This window comes from Fopius arisanus, unplaced genomic scaffold (genome assembly GCF_000806365.1).
Source record: "Fopius arisanus strain USDA-PBARC FA_bdor unplaced genomic scaffold, ASM80636v1 scaffold00011, whole genome shotgun sequence".
NCBI lineage: Eukaryota > Metazoa > Arthropoda > Insecta > Hymenoptera > Braconidae > Fopius > Fopius arisanus.
In genome coordinates, this window is record NW_011887750.1 from 509,330 (window position 1) to 516,571 (window position 7,242).

Genomic DNA, 7,242 nt, shown 5'->3' on the forward strand with positions numbered 1-7,242 from the left:
TACTTCAATTACTGCATTTTCCACTCACATCGTTTACCAAATTGCTCGATGCGAGGTTTTTATTTTAATGGACCAGAGCAGGGTCTTGGTATGGTGTGGTTGTTTATATATTTCCCCTCTTTTATTATTTTTTTATATTCTGGTTATGCTTCGTTTGGATCAGATAAATAAGAATAAGCTGTAGATGCAAGTGGAGCCGAGTTGAATGCCCCGTAATTCGTTTCATATTTTTCAGCTGATACTTTTTTTTTATACAAGTGATTTTCGTCTTGTGACATGTTATTTTGTTTTTCATTATTACTCTCTTCGTGCATTGGTTGTTTGGTATTTCTAAGCATTTTACGAATATCAAGTTCTTGAGTCGAGAGTAAGTTAATCATTCAATCAGTTCATTCGATACACAGAGAATGCTTTTTGTAGAAACTCTCATTTTCCACCGTTAATTACACTGATTCAATATTAAACAGTTGATTTTTTAATTGTACTGTGGATTTTTAATTCACAAGTCTATAGATAACAAAACTCTTTAATAATTCAATTAAATTATTTATTGTCACAATGTGGATGACTGACTACGGTGAAATTTCATAAAGACTTGAATTGAAGTGTTAGCGTCATTGAAAAACTCTGATATGTTGGACTCAGGAATTTTCACCCGAAAAATCTTTACACCAACCTATTATTCCATCGCATCTCTGCACAAGTTTTACCCAAGTTTATACCCCAGTAGATAATTTGAAAGATACAGAATTTGCCTCTTGATTAATCCATTAATAATTGAAAACGAGGTAAGTTCCAGAGCCGTATTCGGAGTCTTCAATGTAAAATAATCCCCTGGCTGTCGTATCGATATAAATCATACCTATCGACTCTTTCTAATTCATCTCCCTCGTATTTACAGTGAAATCAATGGAGCTCGAGTGAACGTCATGCTGACATAAACTCGAACGTGGTGTGTCTATCAAAGTGAAACCCAAAGGAGAGACAATATTGAGTATAAAAAAATGTGATCGACGAAAGTGGACGATCCGCTGAGTGCGAAACCGAGTCGCATATTCAAAGTGACGAGTCTGTGAAAAACTTAATTTTCGAGTAATCGCGTGAGTGATTAAAAAATCGCTATAATGAGCTCTGAAGAGTTGATTCGATTAATGTATCTATCAGACCGATAGCTGAGGACCACCGGTCATGAACTATATATAGCGTATACATATGCAGATATATGTATAGATATATGAAAAAAAAAAATATGAAACGTTGCTATATTTGTATATGGAAGGTTTTTAAATTTAGAAATCTTTCAATTATATTGACTGCTGAATGCGAGCGATGTTTAAACCTTGAATTTATTTATTCACTCTTGTTTCATTGATCAGATTATATTCACATTTACGTCATCGACAGATGGTGAAAGAGAAAGAATTTCAATTGAATCACAATATTCATGGAAATTTATTCGGCACTGTGTGTGTACCTTGTTGTAAATAATTGTACGGCGAAAGGGGTATGCATGCAGCTCGAATATTGCGTGACTGAAAAGCGCCGTGTGATGAACGAGCAATGTTGTATAATTGGGGGATATATATATATGGACTCGCATTGAGTTTTTAACTGCCTGGTAAATATTTTTCTCATTGAGAATTCAAAGTTTTTCAGTTTGAATTGTACTCACCCTAGGATAAATAATATTTTTGTTATTCAATTTATTCGATTATGTGAGTCAATCGAGTGAATTTTCAGGATTAGATGAAGGATGGAATTTGTATTCTACTGTATAGCTGTTGATCGTCATGTTATCGATTAAATTCATCTGTGTTTACACGTCGCATGGTCGCACGCAGATAAACGGTGGATTAAAAATGATAAATTCTAGAGGAAAACAGAATCCGTGGAAAGAATCTGCTCATCACCTCATGTCAGCTTATTTACGTCAGCTTCATTCAATATTATTTCGGAGAGATCTAGATATTTTGCTTGGGTAAAATGAGCGTAGGCAACGTCTGAATTCCAACAGCTGGATACGATCGTGTGAGAGCCATAGAAGGATCTTATCATATCTATAATGTGCTTAACTAAAATTAGAGGGAAATAACTCAAAAAAAATAAATAAACGAAACAACCAAAAATGAAAAAAAAAAAAAATCAATTAAAACATACAACCACAAAACAAGGAGGATTTTTTACTCGTGAAACCAAATGAATACTGAACTGTAGAGTCGTAAAGAATAATCGAGAATTATAAAAAATATAACAATTGATGAAACATTGTAAGTACTGTGAAAAAGACGAGATTAAAAGAAAAATAAAAAAGAAAATTAAATAACGATTTAACGAATAAGCTGAATTTCTAAGTAAAACTTTTTGCAAAGCGTGAGTGGGAGAATTATAGTCACAGGGGGTCAAACAAATGAATAAAAAAATAATTACAAGTAACGAGAGAGAATAAACAGCAGTGTAATAGTCAAAACAAAATTGAGGAATGGATAAATATATGAGACTATTGATAATGTAAAATGTTCAGTTTGTAATCCACCATTTTGCGCGTCTATTCTAGTCCCTGCAATCAATCGATAATCATCGAGATTTTATTTTGTAATGAACCCACAATTTTAATTTCACTAATTCAGGACAATTTTTCATGCAATTGTAAATCACCAGGGAATAGAAAGACGCGGACTGGTCCGCGCTTGAAAAAAAAAAACATAAAATATTGCATATCCTATTCAGATGTAGATCTTTGATAACTTACTAAAAAAACAAAAAACTAAAAAACTAACGAATGAAAGAAATAAAATGGAGAATATACTTTAGACTTGACAAGTGGGAACGTTTGAATTTTTTCTTAGACTTTTCTACGAAAGAGTGTGTCGTGTATTCGTGAGACTACCACCGGTTGAGGGAATAAAACGGAGTAGTGAGAGAGTAATTAGAGAGATGATTTATTTGAATCGCACAGGGCGGAAATTTCTAATGCAAAATTTCAAACAGAAAACCATCGGGCACATCCATATGTTGCACATACCATTGAAAATTGCACTGTGTCGTTGAATATTGTAATAAACGTTACGAGGAGAAAAAAAAACGCATAAGTTTGGTGATGAATGAATCACGAGGAAAAAAAACCATTGAGAATGTGCTGTGCTTTGTTGATATCCGCAAAGTGGCATAGCAAGAGTTTAAATCAAATTTATTAGGTGAATCACTGATTGAGAAGAAAAATGTGGAAAAAATATGAGTACCAAAATTTTTTGAATTACGTTTTCTTTTGACCCACTGTGAGTGACAGAAAGACTGCCTCTTTTGCCATTGGAAATTCATCTTCACGAAATAACTTGAGAAATAAACGAAGAAAAGAAGTGAAAATTGAATATAGATATTGTTTACGTTAATCATTTGAGAAAGTATATGAAAACTGATTCCTACCCTTGCCTTGCCGATTTGTAAATAGGCGTGCTCAATTCGATAGCTCGGCGGTGAATCATGAATACATATAATCTTAATAACGGATCGTAAATTCCAACAAAAAATGATGAATGAAAGAGATAAAAAAAATAAAAAAAATTAATATCCGACTTTGTACCTATACTAATTAAACTTAACGAACCGAAAAACTTACCATTAAAATATCTGGATTGCACATGACTGCTTATTTCGATGACGTTTGGAGATACATTGAATGATCATTTTGGGAAATTGCACCATTGAGAACCAAACAACATCAGCAATAAATAATTATATCATCCAAGCGCGATGGGGTACCACTTTTGTCAAATTTAATGAGCCAACTTAGGGTTTTAAAGGAATCGATGAAGAATGAGAAGACACCGGTGTGACACTCGAACAAATGGAAAATTACGAAGTGCGGATTAACGACAATGCCAACAATTTATTAATTATCAAATTAATTAACGACTACCTTATAGAGTCGAGTCCAAAAAAAATGTAGGATAAGTTATCTTGTATCTTGTATTTAATGTCACGACTGATTCGTGCGAGGAGACGTTCAATGATCACTTGAATAAATTATTCGTACGCACGAGTCGGTCGTAAGATGGTGATCCTTACCTTTACTACCAAACAAATCATAAAAGAGAAAAAAATGAAGAAACTGTTGAAAATGAAGTGAGAATTACTACTCGAGTTTAGACGAGATAATCGGGACAAGCTTCGTACATTTCTAATTTGTCAATGGTGATATAAAAAAATGTGAAATACGACCGTGTACTTATTGTTTCCCTTGAGAACGCGTGGTATGTGAGAATGTGAAGATAAAAAAAATAAATCTCCCAGAGTGAAATGATGAAAAATCCGATAAAAACAGAGAACGAAACTAAGCAAATACGATTAGGAAAAAAACGTATTCTCGATTAGTCTCCACGAATTTCCGTCATTCATCGTCTGAGTTGAAAAACTCATTGAACACTAAAAAGTGATTTCTCGGAATTAAATTTAAAAAAATTATAATATAGGGATCAAGACGTTTGTCGAAGACTGTACATATTGCATGAGCGATCAGCCCAAAAATGAGGAATCAATTTTTATGATACTATTAGAGCATTATTTGGGGGGTGGATTTTCGTGGTGGCTGATTGGGGAGTAATTAATATAAAGCGTTAGTGACTGTATCCAGTATAATATACCAGGTAAAAAAGATACCCCCAATGCCAGACATGGCGTGTGACAATAAAGTGATTCAATGATATCGTTTATTTTCATTAGAATTACCACCTGCACTTGTGTTTCATGTAATCCTACTCTTTTTTTCGATAAATTTGCGTATTCACAATAAACTTGTTGACAAATTCAATTTCAACTCATTTACTTAGCATTTCTATCTGTCGATCATTTAGAAATTTGTGAAAATGCGTCAGCCATCGGTAACATGGGGATCACAAGGTATCCATTCATGGTGAAAATTTCAGTGCATGACGAGCAATAGTGATGGCACTAGTGAGGCATCAATTTAAAAACTAGCCACTGACAGGTAATTACATTAATTTTTTTTCAATCATCCGTTAACTTGCCAAAAAAATTATATACTTAAATATAAAAAATTATGCATTTATATAATGATAACATGAACGTGTTAATTAAATGCACATTAAATGTTTCGAGAATTATTCTGTAGCGAAAATTTGCAACGTGCATTTAAATTCGAAAAATGTCAAATGAAGCGACATTTTTCAGTATATACCCAGCCTTGAACCCCCAGAGATAATTGGAAACACCACCGTACGACAAAATCCTGATTCAATATAAATTCCAGTCAATTCTCTCTGCATACGAAATTTTATTAGACTAATCCCCTCACAGAAAAAAAGCCAACCCTTCGAATATCTGTCTTGCATCGAACAAGGGAGGTATAAAGTTAATTCATGCACGAAAGAACGTAATAAAAAACGACTTACACGGCCAACGGTACACCATGCCCCCAGGTTTTAGGTGTCGCTAAAAGTTTAATCAAAGTCAGATTAGCTCGCGGGGGCGAATGAGCCGAGGGCGAGGTGCCAACGACTGGGAGGCCGCACGAGTTTTATTAAACAGTGAGTTCATTACGGGTTGGAATAACCCATGTTGGGAGTTTGTTTTGATCTCACTTTTACGGCTCGATTTCTTCATCGACTCGGCTGCCTTGATTGGTTCTATTTACCGGAGAAAAAAAAAATCAAGAAATTCTACTCAACCCCCTGGAACCCCTTTTCTTGTAAAAATTCCAGGGCACCTCTTTTCCCGTATTTTTTATCCTCATACCATACCGTACCATAATCTACATAATATGTTCATCTGAATAAGTAATACATACGTTATGTAAAAGAAAATACATACGATGGAAAAGATCGAATTTAATTTCAGAATGATTTTTTGTGGATTTCAAATAAATTTGTACGTGCAAAAATGTTTAGGTTCGATCCTGCGGATATTTAAAACATTGGAGTTGAATTCACAGGGTAAACAGTCTCTAAAGCCCGCAGGTCAGAGTACTAAAGACATTGTGCTAAAGACACAATGATTAAGGGAGCATGCACCAACACACAAAGCGATTCCCCGCGAAAGACAGAGCATTTAACATGTCTGTAGCACGTCGGTGTGACCAAATGGGGTGAGTGGGAAGTGATTCAATCTCTGTATAATCCCTATGATCCCCAGGGTATCGTTCCCCCGTGCACTGAGAATCCCCCGTCTCCAGCCCCAAGGGCTTGTTCCAGGCCTCTCTGTTTACCTCGTTTGAATCAAACAAGATCATCTCCAATAATCATTTCATTACTCGTCAATTTAGCCGATGGAAATGTTTCCTCAATTCTCATTATTACCGGTGAGGGCGAGGGGAAATGAATTCATGATGCTCCAGGAGGGGGGATTAAAAGGGCCAGAGGAAACGCGTAACCGCGCAATAACGAACTGGTGGAGAGTGAAGGTTGACACACCCCCGCACTCTATTTACACTCAGCTTTGTCGGGCTCTGTGTGTAGACTGCTGTACACGTACGTATTTGGCTTAACACTAATGAATCTGATTTGCATCTGATCCTGACTGATCTATACGATATTTGCCCTCCCGTCGACGCAGCACCGATGAATTATTTAGGATCTACTTCTCAACTATTCCTTTATCTTTTTCTGCTAATTTTGTATTGCTCATCAATCTAAATGGTTAATATTGGGTTTCTAATTAAACTCATATAAAAAATCACATCGATAGAAAAATTACGTATAGTTTATGTTAACGGGCATTTTATATTTGATTTCGTTGAGAGCCCCCAGTTAAATTTAACGAGCCTTCAATGAGATCTGAAGATTCTTAATAAAATTTCGAAATAATAATAAATTTAAATACATCTCCTCTCTCGTTAAAATAATTGTGCACTAATAATTTTTCAAAATATTTATATATTCCAATGATTTTTAATTAACGATTTTTTTCTAAGAGTTCCTTATTTCTGGAATTGTTTTATTAAGTTGTGATGATTTTCAGTCGTAATTGAATTTTAATTGTTGGCGCGTGAACGGAATCAATAGTCCGACATTTTCTGTGAAAAAATGATTTAATATTTGATTGAGCCGGAGAAAATCGATTGATTCCAAAGGCATGTAAAAAGTCGATGAAAAACAATGAATAAGTAAAGTCCGGTGCAATTTGTATGGATTTGTCGCGAGGGGATTGATAAAAATGTAGGAATCTGGACCGAACACCGTAAGCCAGCAAGATCCATCTCCATTCTCCACCTCATCTCCCATTTCTTTT

At 34.9% G+C, this 7,242-nt stretch overlaps 1 protein-coding gene across 1 annotated transcript in view; it reads left to right on the forward strand.

Moving 5' to 3' along the window:
• LOC105262786 (regulating synaptic membrane exocytosis protein 2) overlaps nt 1-4,278 on the forward strand; it is a 29,819-nt gene extending 25,541 nt beyond the window's left edge. The window contains exon 20 of the mRNA XM_011298564.1: nt 902-4,278. The gene's annotated coding sequence lies outside the window, so the exon portion shown is untranslated. The remainder of the gene's footprint in view (nt 1-901) is intronic.
• The last annotated feature ends 2,964 nt before the right edge of the window (nt 4,279-7,242 follow it).